General features: G+C 47.0%; 1 long non-coding RNA gene across 2 annotated transcripts; it reads right to left on the bottom strand.

Annotated features, from left to right (window-relative positions):
• Window positions 1-5,137: 5,137 nt before the first annotated feature.
• Window positions 5,138-10,620, bottom strand: LOC125325406. 2 transcript variants are annotated; one of them, XR_007203317.1, is made up of 3 exons: window positions 10,532-10,620; window positions 6,998-9,465; window positions 5,138-5,309 (listed from the first exon to the last, which is right to left on the bottom strand). It is a non-coding gene; the product is annotated as an uncharacterized LOC125325406 (long non-coding RNA). The 2 variants fall into 2 exon arrangements; XR_007203316.1 differs by lacking the exon at window positions 5,138-5,309 and adding an exon at window positions 5,576-5,759.
• Between the last annotated feature and the right edge of the window lie 282 nt (window positions 10,621-10,902).

Below are 10,902 nucleotides of genomic sequence, written 5' to 3'. Positions count from 1 at the left end.
GAGCCATGGGCCTGTTCCAGCCGTGGAACCCCCCCCCAGCAGGGCTGTGGGCAGCTGGAGTGGCTCAGCTCCCCCCCCCTCCACTGTGATAAGCCACATTCCAGCTGCAAGGCCGAGGTGAGATTAACCCTTTTAGTGACATGAAGAGCTGAAAACCTGAGGGAGGAGAAAGAGGAGATGCTTAAAGCTGAAAGCTGTTGTGAAGCTACGATATATCAGAGTATCCCGTTGTAATTTCATGAAGATATGGGGGGGTGGAGTGTTCAACTCGTAAGCAAAAGCACCTGCGCTGAGATAGGCAGATGCTGACGCAGCTGTAATTTCATGAGAAGTTTGAACAGGGAGAGATGGAAACAATGAGGACTTTTGCTCCAAATGGGAAAGGAGAAACCTCAGTTCCTAGAGATGCTCCTAGAGATAGTCCTAAAGATGAAGATGAGGAAGACCCTTTGCTCCCAGGGAAGGAGGAGGGCCTCTGTTCTTAGAGACGAAATGCTCCCAGAGATGGGTGAAGAGAACTTTTGTTTCTGAACGGCTCAACCTTAAAATTGTACCCCAAAAACTTCAAGAGTGGACCCTCGAAAGGGAAAAGCTGCAAGTCAGGGGAAGGGACTCGCATGCGAGCAGAGAGACTCCTCTTCCTAAATGGACTGAACAATATTTGGAAGTGGGCGGCTGTCTCGTTGTGATAATGTTTTCATAGCACGAGCAAGAAGAGACTTCTCTTTCTAAATGGACTGAACAAGGTTATTGTGGAAGTGGTAAACAGACTGAACATCTCAAGGGTTGTCTTTTTACATTGTCAGTGGGAGAAGGGAGGAAGGTGGGGGGAGAAGTGTTCTGAAGGTATGGTATAATTTTTTTTCCTCTTTTAGGTCTGTTAATAAACTTCTTTATATTCTTTCAAGTTTGGTGCCTGCTTTGCGTTTCTCCTAATTCTTATCTCACAGAAGATAAGCAGTAATGAGTATCTTGGACCAAACCACTACACTAAATTGGTGTTTCTGCCTGGTTACAGAACCAAACCTGCAACACAGCAATATACAAAAACACCCAAAAAACAACAACAACAAACAGAAACCCACAAAAAAAAAAAAGAAAAACACTGAGTAGCCTAAAACTCCCCCACATGCTCAGAAGTCACGTCAACGGCCTGCTGCAAACACAACAGAGTGTATTTAAGGTTACACCTGAGGTTAGGGTTCAGAACACCACCAAGCATAGAGCTCCAGGGCCACTGGCACTGTGAAAGGAATGCCAAGGGGAGCGCGGCACTGCAACAACTGTGCGGCCTTCGTGCTTCCATGGCTGGAACTCGACTCAGCCCAATGCTGTGTGTAGGGCTGCGCCTGGAGATAGGGTTGGGGTTAGGACTAGGGGTAGGGTTAGTGATCCCAAGGGACTCCAATGCCCTCAAGCAATTCCAAATGACCTCAAGTAACCCCAGATGAACTCAAGTAACCCCAAATGACCTCAAGTAACCCCAGATAACCTCAAATGATTCCAAATGACCTCAAGTAACCCCCAAATGACCTCAAGTAACCTCAAATGACCTCAAGTGACTCCATCAAGGAGTCCAAATGACCTCAAGTAACCCCAAATGACCACAAGTGATTCCAAATGAACTCAAGTAACCCTAAATGACCTTGAGTGACCCCCAAATGACCTCAAGTGACCCCCAAATGACCTCAAGTGACCCCATCAGGGACTCGAGTGACCTCAAGTAACCCCAAATGACCGCAAATTATTCCAAATGACCTCAAGTAACCCTAAATGACCTCAAGTGACCCCAAATGACCTCAAGTAACCCTAAATGACCCCCAAATGACCTCAAGTGACCCCATCAAGGAGTCCAATGACCTCAAGTAATCTCAGAGGACTGCAAGTGATTCCAAATGAACTCAAGTAACCCTAAATGACCTTGAATGACCCCCAAATTACCTTGAGTGACGCCATCAGGGACTCAAGTGACCTCAAGTAACCCCAAATGACCTCGAGTGACCCCCAAATGACCTTGAGTGACCCCCAAATGACCTCAAGTGACTCCATCAAGGAGTCCAATGACCTCAAGTAACCTCAGATGACTGCAAGTGATTCCAAATGAACTCAAGTAACCCTAAATGACCTTGAGTAACCCCAAATGGCCTCGAGTGACCCCCAAATGACCTTGAGTGACCCCCAAATGACCTCAAGTGACCCCATCAAGGAGTCCAATGACCTCAAGTAACCTCAGATGACTGCAAGTGATTCCAAATGAACTCAAGTAACCCTAAATGACCTTGAGTGACCCCCAAATGACCTCAAGTGACCCCCAAATGACCTCAAGTAACCCCATCAAGGAGTCCAAATGACCTCAAGTAAGCCCAAATGACTGCAAGTAACCCCAAATGACCTTGAGTGACCCCCAAATGACCTTGAGTGACCCCCAAATGACCTCAAGTGACCCCATCACGGACTGCAAGTGACCTCAAGTAACCCCAAATGACTGCAAATGATTCCAAATGACCTCAAGTAACCCCAAATGACCTCGAGTGACCCCCAAATGACCTTGAGTGACCCCCAAATGACCTCAAGTGACCCCATCAAGGAGTCCAATGACCTCAAGTAACCTCAGAGGACTGCAAGTGATTCCAAGTGAACTCAAGTAACTGTAAATGACCTTGAGTGACCCCAAATGACCTCGAGTGACCCCCAAATGACCTTGAGTGACTCCCAAATGACCTCAAGTGACTCCATCAAGGAGTCCAATGACCTCAAGTAACCTCAGATGACCGCAAGTGATTCCAAGTGAACTCAAGTAACCCTAAATGACCTTGAGTGACCCCAAATGACCTCGAGTGACCCCCAAATGACCTTGAGTGACTCCCAAATGACCTCAAGTGACTCCATCAAGGAGTCCAATGACCTCAAGTAACCTCAGATGACCGCAAGTGATTCCAAGTGAACTCAAGTAACCCTAAATGACCTTGAGTAACCCCAAATGACCTCGAGTGACCCCCAAATGACCTCGAGTGACCCCCAAATGACCTCAAGTGACCACATCAAGGAGTCCAAATGACCTCAAGTAACCCCAAATGACTGCAAGTAACCCCAAATGACCTTGAGTGACCCCCCAAATGACCTCAAGTGACCCCATCAAGGAGTCCAATGACCTCAAGTAACCTCAGAGGACTGCAAGTGATTCCAAATGAACTCAAGTAACTGTAAATGACCTTGAGTGACCCCAAATGACCTCGAGTGACCCCCAAATGACCTTGAGTGACTCCCAAATGACCTCAAGTGACTCCATCAAGGAGTCCAATGACCTCAAGTAACCTCAGATGACCGCAAGTGATTCCAAGTGAACTCAAGTAACCCTAAATGACCTTGAGTAACCCCAAATGACCTCGAGTGACCCCCAAATGACCTCGAGTGACCCCCAAATGACCTTGAGTGACCCCCAAATGACCTCAAGTGACTCCATCAAGGAGTCCAATGACCTCAAGTAACCTCAGAGGACCACAAGTGATTCCAAATGAACTCAAGTAACCCCAAATGACCTTGAGTAACCCCAAATGACCTCGAGTGACCCCCAAATGACCTTGAGTGACCCCCAAATGACCTCAAGTGACTCCATCAAGGAGTCCAATGACCTCAAGTAACCTCAGAGGACCACAAGTGATTCCAAATGAACTCAAGTAACCCTAAATGACCTTGAGTGACCCCCAAATGACCTCAAGTGACCCCCAAATGACCTTGAGTGACCCCCAAATGACCTCAAGTGACTCCATCAAGGAGTCCAAATGACCTCAAGTAACCTCAGATGACCACAAGTGATTCCAAATGAACTCAAGTAACCCTAAATGACCTTGAGTGACCCCCAAATGACCTCAAGTGACCCCATCAGGGACTCGAGTGACCTCAAGTAACCGCAGAGGACTGCAACTGATTCCAAATGAACTCAAGTAACCCTAAATGACCTTGAGTGACCCCCAAATGACCTCAAGTGACCCCATCAAGGAGTCCAATGACCTCAAGTAACCTCAGATGACCGCAAGTGATTCCAAATGAACTCAAGTAACCCTAAATGACCTTGAGTGACCCCCAAATGACCTCAAGTGACCCCAAATGACCTCAAGTAACCCCAGATGACCTTGAGTGACCCCCAAATGACCTCAAGTGACCCCATCAGGGGCTCCAATGACCTCAAGTAACCCCAAATGACCTCAAGTGACCCCAAATGACCTCAAGTAACCCCAGATGACCTCAACTGACCCCCAAATGACCTCAAGTAACCCCAGATTACCTCAAGTGACCCCCAAATGACCTCAAGTGACCCCATCAGGGACTCGAGTGACCTCAAGTAACCCCAAATGACTGCAAATGATTCCAAATGACCTCAAGTAACCCCAAATGACCTCGAGTGACCCCCAAATGACCTTGAGTGACTCCCAAATGACCTCAAATGACCCCATCAAGGAGTCCAAATGACCTCAAGTAACCTCAGATGACTGCAAGTGATTCCAAATGAACTCAAGTAACTCTAAATGACCTCGAGTGACCCCCAAATGACCTCAAGTGACCCTAAATGACCTCAAGCGACCCCAAATGACCTTGAGTGACCCCCAAATGACCTCAAGTGACCCCCAAATGACCTCAAGTGACCCCAAATGACCTCAAGTAACCCCTACTAGACACACCAATGACCTCAAGTAATTCCTGTGACCTCAAGCAACCCCTGAGGGTCTGCACCCTCAGCTCTCAGGGGGGAACAGCCTGCAGCACCCCACAGCAGCACATCAGAACCAGGCTGGCAGGGGCAGGGAGGGATGTGAAGCAGACTCTCCACAGCTTCCGTCCCAGCCTGGTCCCTCCATTCATCTTCTTCTCTTGGAGCTGGCTCCCCAGCAGCAGGATCTGAGCAAGCCAGAGAACTCCCCTGGCTCATGGCAGCCCTTCAGTTTTGCTGCACACAGTCACTACAGAGCCTTAGACTGGGTTAAAAAACCCCAAAGCGATGGCTTTGGGATCAGACAAATGTGGAGAAAAATATCCTCTGATAGCAGGCAGGTTACAACCAACCCTCCCCACCCAGTTCAGGCAAAAAGAAACTTTCCTTGGAGAAAAATGAAAGAGATAAAAAACCTCTTTATTTATCAAACACACAGGAAAAGGATAATAATGCTGAATAATAAAACCTCGGAGCTGTGGAGAGAAACGTAGGAGGATTTCAGAGGCCTTCTGTAGGTGTGGTCTCTCGCCTCCTCCTCGGAGCTGGGTCAATGTAGGCCCACCTCCGGGGTCTCGGTGGAAAATTCTCCCAATGTGTTCTGATGTTGAAACAGTCCAGAAGAGAAGAAGGGAAAAACCGAAATCCCAGGAAAATAAAGTTCAACTCTCTCTCCCTCCCTCCGGAGAAGAGGAGCTGAAAGCTGGCTGGAAAGCAAGCAGGGTGCTTCCCCTGCTCCTCTCACCTCAGCAGGACGCCGAGGAGCATGTATGTGTGTCCTTGAACAACTGCTTTGGAAAGCTCACTCAGTATTTTTCCTCTTCCCCCTCTCAGGCTCAGTTTAAAGGCACAGAAAAGCACAAAATTAATTTGTGGGCATAGAGCAGTGATAGGGGATACACATCATAAAGTCACCCCAAGACACTTTCGTTACACAGAGAAGAAGTATAAAACAACTCCGTGGACACAAGCCTGCTCACTGTTCAAGCCTCATTCTTCCTGGCCTCTCCCAACCCTGTACAATGCGTCTGAAGGGAATGGCCAAAGGCAGCTATGAAGATAAAACACACAGCAATAATTCGCGTACACACACACACATTCACCAGTAGTGCTTGAATAAAATGCACCTGTTCATCTTTCCCACTTATCAGAATATTTGAACAATTGTTCCCCCTTTGGCATAAAATTCCAATCAGAGAGAGAAGTCCCCATGTCTGCTAGGAAACACACTTCTTGCTTCAGCAAGGGCTCCAGTGTGGTGAGCCCCCAGTACGATAGCAGATCCTGACACCCTTAACAATCAGTTTCTACTGGTTTTTTTTACAAATGGCACACTGATTCCTTCCCAGTCGCTGTCCTGGTGGTCACCCCCTTCCCTTTGGTCCTGGGGCTCCCTGCACTTTCTCCCATCAGGGGCTGTAAACACGGTGCCATTATCCTTGCCTGTACCTCTACCTTTTCTTTACCCCTGCTTTCATATCTTTTCTATACCTGAGATGCCTTTCTAACCAATTCCTGGGAGGGCCCACTCAGCCACCTCTCCAGCACCTGCTCCTGCTGCCTGTGGGCTCTTACTCTCCCAAATTCTCTGCAAAATCACTCACCTCCCCAGTGACTCAAAGTCCCTTCTTATATCAGGCCAGGCTTTGGTGGCACATTGTCTCTTACACCATACACCAAAGCCGCTTGCCGTACCTTACACTTGTCAGAGACTGAAATGTTATAGCTTGTGACTTAAACATCTTCATGAAGAACTTCTGCCTATTATAGCAAAACTCTATGACAAAGGCTGCAGAGAAGACCACCACACCCTGAACAGGGCCCTGACTGAGGCCCCACACTGCTCACTGATGACTTTTAGAACACTTTCTTCTTCCCAGCCCCTGCCTCTTTCCCACTAACAACGCAGGGAGAGAAAGCATGCAGTTTTTAATCTGTTTGTCACTTCTAATTTCTTCTGTTCATTCAGAGAAAGAAGAGTCTTTCTTCCACTGTACTGTGGAGTCCCCCCTCCATGGGAGACAGTTCTCTGTGAACTTCTACAACTTGGTTCTCTTCTCACAAGCAGCAGCCCCGCCCAACCTGCTGAAATGGGAGTCCTTCTCACGGGCAAAACAGGCAAAACACCTCCTCCTCTTCTCCGGCTAGGAAAAACTGCTGCCCGTGAGTCACTCATTTACATGAGTGAAGGTTTTCATAGCTCCTCTTGGCGTCCACTTGCTCTGTCACGCAAGTGAACCCCTACGTCTCTCGTGGACTCAAGGAGCTGCGGGGGGACAGCTTACTTACCCATAGTCTTTTACGACAGCTCGCCGAAGAAAATTTCGGCTCCGGCGCTTGCAGCACTTCCTCTCCCTCTTTCTTTACTGACTTCAGTGCCACCATCTCGGTTCTCCTCACGTGTCTCCACCTTTCCTTTTCTCTGACTTGGAAGAAAAAATTCCTGCTCGTAAGTAGCATTGTCACCAAGTTCCACCAGTTCAAAGACTTGTAGGAGTTTGCAGCGCTGAGAATGTGCTCTTGTCTGGATTCCGTGTCGGGGAATTGCTCGCCATGCTTGCGCCACCAGCCCCGCCGCCACCATGCAGCAGGCGGTGTCAGCTGCCGCAGCCCTGGCACCATTCAGCACCTCTCTTTATGCAGAATGCTGCAAAGAACAAGCCCCTGCCTCTGCCCTTCTGCTCGCAGTACAGCTGGCTAAAAGCCACTAAGCCATGCTAAGACGGTGGCGGCTACATGGGCCGCGCTGCCCACAGGGCCTCTTGCGGCGCCGGGATAACCCCGGCCGCAGCACCTCCCCGCGCCTCGGAAGAACTGAGCGCAGTTTTTTTCCCTGCCTTAAATAAGTCATCACAGAGGCACTACCAACTTCTCTAATTGGGCCAGCAGCACGTCTATCTTCAGAGCTGTCAGAGATTGGCCCTGCTGGACATAGCAGAGGCTTCGAGCAGCTTCTCTCAGAAGCCGCCGCGTGGCTTCCCCCGCCCCCACGAATAAAACCAGGTTGCGCTGAACCAACGCACCCCGGCAGGTGTGCGAGGTGATGTTCAGCGCCGAGGTTTGGCTGCAGACCGTGCTGGGGCCAGGCTTTTGGCAGGCAGGAGGATTTCGAGGCTCCCAGCAAGTACGTTGCAGCTCGGGGGCGCCGGGCTGGCGTGCTGCGGCTGTTCGCCGGTGGCCTGTGGCCCCTGTGGAGTGGCCACTCTGTTTTAGTGTGCAGTGCCACCCTACGACAAAGACAGGCACGATCTCATCGGGTGAGAGGCAAAGCCAGGCCTTTTTCTCATTCCACACGCACGCAGCAGAGAGGCACAAGCAGCACTTGGATCCAGTCTCTTCCATGCTCTATGCACCACACCAGGGCTACAGAGCCAGGCAGAAGCAGGCTTGGGTACGCTCAAGTGTCTTCACAAGTCAAACTGCAGAATTCTGGCACAGTCAGAGCTCAATTAATCCAAATGGCTGTCTGCTCTCCCAAACACTGAGTTTTCATTTAAGATGACATAAATGAAGACTAAAAAACAATAGCTAGGGCAACCACAGACAAGTACTGCTCTAACTCTGCAGCCTCTGAGGGCAGAAGCAATCCTAATGTTGTTGTCAGAGCTTCTGGAAAGTAGACCAAACAAAATAAGGTACTTCATCCTCATTTTGTGGTGATCTTAACCAGGATCAATGAAGGGCTGAAGAGCCTTCTTTCTCTTCAAACTTGTGTACTCCCAGGTGAATGCTGGTTGCATTCTGACAATGACAGATTTAGAAATACGGAAAAAGAACAAGGGATTGTGGACAGAAAGGATGCTTTTTCTCCCCTCTTTAAAAATACACAAAAATGACTGGTTTTGCAAACAAACATTTTTCCACTCAAGATTTTCCGATCATCACACTTGAGACACCTGTTAAACAAAATAGTACAGAAATACCATTGTTTCCTGCTGGTGGTAAGAAAAATGGTGCAAACCAAAGTATTCTGTCCTTCACTTACTCCATTAGAAACTCTCAAACAAATTCCTCTTCTTCCTTTTTTTTAAAGTTATTTTTAATACCCTCTGCCTTACATTTTAAAATTCCCAATAACTTCTTTGGGAGCAACTACACTTTCATTATACCAATCAGTATTGCAGGACAGTAACATTATACCATCTTTTTTCATGGTTTGTGTTGAATACAGTACAGAGAGATCAAATTATGGCCAGCCACATGCCTTTGGTAAAATTAAAAATCTGGTGAGATCACATTTTCTTCAACCTCAGCCACATGTTGAACCCATGTCATGTTTTGAGGTTCAATTCTATACAAACTTCTTCTTCAAAGCAAAGTTAAACAGTTGTCACCCCACACAAATGGCAATTTCTGAGCTGCTCCAGAAAAGAGATGAAAGGTTTGAACTTCAGAGAAGCTCTTCACATGCCTTGATCTCCATTAGATTTGTGTTTCAGATGGGGTAGAAAGTCTAGTAAATATTCACAAACCTACAAGTCAAAACAGTGAGAACAGTGATAAATATTCTCAGTTTTAAAAAAACTTCCTGTCGTAACACATGGGGCTCATTTAAGCAACTGACGGTCTTCTCCTTTGAGGCGTTTTTTCCGGGGCTGTACAAAGTCATCATCTGAGTCATCAGTAAGTTCTGGATTCTCTTTTTCACTCTGGCTGCTTGGCTGTACAGGGAACTTTCTCTCAGGATAAAGGTTCCTTAGAAGATCTTCAAAGTAGGCTTCGAGTTTCATGCCGGCATCAGCCACTTCTGAGTCAGGCTGTTGGGTGAATTAACATCATCAGTGCATCATGAAATAGCTTTGTACTCAGGTCACACTAGGACTTTTAGGTACAAACGACAAAAAAACATCAATCAGCAGCAAGAATGGCTACAGAACACAGGGTCCCAAAGAGCACGAGTCTGCAAAACAGAGAGCGAGGGCAGATCTTTCAACACCCCCCAATGATTTTTTTCTCTGACAGGTGACCACAGAAGCCACTCACAAAAGCCACCCTGCCTGGGTTCTGAAAGCTATGTAAAGAGATTCTAAGAAGAACTCTTAAATCCTGACTGGGGTGGGGGCAGGGGGACAGAAGTTGTGTTACGCTGTGAAACACATAGATATACCCTCAGGGTGTTAGAAACTTCTCTAGCTTACAGATCTTTTTAGTAACAGTGAAAATATTACTCAGTAGACAATGACTATAATGTGGAAGACTAGGCAGTCCTAAAGCCATCCACAGCCACCAGAGCTTTTAGTTTCCTGAAGTGGAGATCACTGTGGTGGGAATAACTCCTGGCTATCAAGGATGACTGGATGAGAACCCCATGGAGGCCACTTGGAGAAGCCTTTATTCCACTGTAATTCTCTCTCATTTTGTGGTCCACTCAGAACCTGCATCCCTATTTCACCACGTGTTCCCTTATGTGCAGTAGGGGATAATAATCACTCAACATGCAGCTTGAAATCATAAGGGTGAGTACAGAGCTCCCAGAATGAAAATCCCACTGAATTTAAGATCTGAGGCAAGGAGGACGAAACCAATTTTTAAATCATAATGCCCACCATTAACCTGCATGATAAAAAACTGTCCTTTTCTTTACCTGCTGTCCTGCCATTCAGCTATGTTTGTTACCATCCTCCTCCCCTCCATGGAAAGATCTCCACTGCAGAGTCATCTCAGACCACAGCAGTGTCAAATCTGATCAATGTTTTCACTGCAGTCTCATCATCAAAACAAGTTTAATACAATAAATTCTTGTGTTGGAAGTTCTACCCCCATTACAGTTTTCCTGAAAGCAACTAAACCAACAAAACCTGATAAAGTATCTACTTTTCTAACCTCATTAAATTCAGCACAGTTTTGGAAAATCAGTCTGAAATCAGCCACAAAATCATCTGGCTTTGTGTAGAATGAATTGGTCACTTCAAGTCTTTCCTTGATGGTTGACAAACCCATAGGCTTTTTGATTATTTTGTAGTAACCAGGGACCTTAGTGGAGAAAAAAAACCAACCTTCCCAAATGTAATCATGTTCATAATTTATTGTTTTATAAGCCTTTAGATTTGAGGGAGTGGGCAAGGTTTAGTCTCATCTTCAAAGTATAGCTCAAACATATAAGAATTGTGGTTTTTAACCTGCAGACAGCTTCTGGAATAACAGTGATCTATGACAATTTGGTGACTAAAATATACTCCTTCCAATGCCTGTTT

Source organism: Corvus hawaiiensis, chromosome 4 (assembly GCF_020740725.1).
Source record: "Corvus hawaiiensis isolate bCorHaw1 chromosome 4, bCorHaw1.pri.cur, whole genome shotgun sequence".
Taxonomy (NCBI): domain Eukaryota; kingdom Metazoa; phylum Chordata; class Aves; order Passeriformes; family Corvidae; genus Corvus; species Corvus hawaiiensis.
This window is presented reverse-complemented; position numbering and strand designations above follow the sequence as displayed.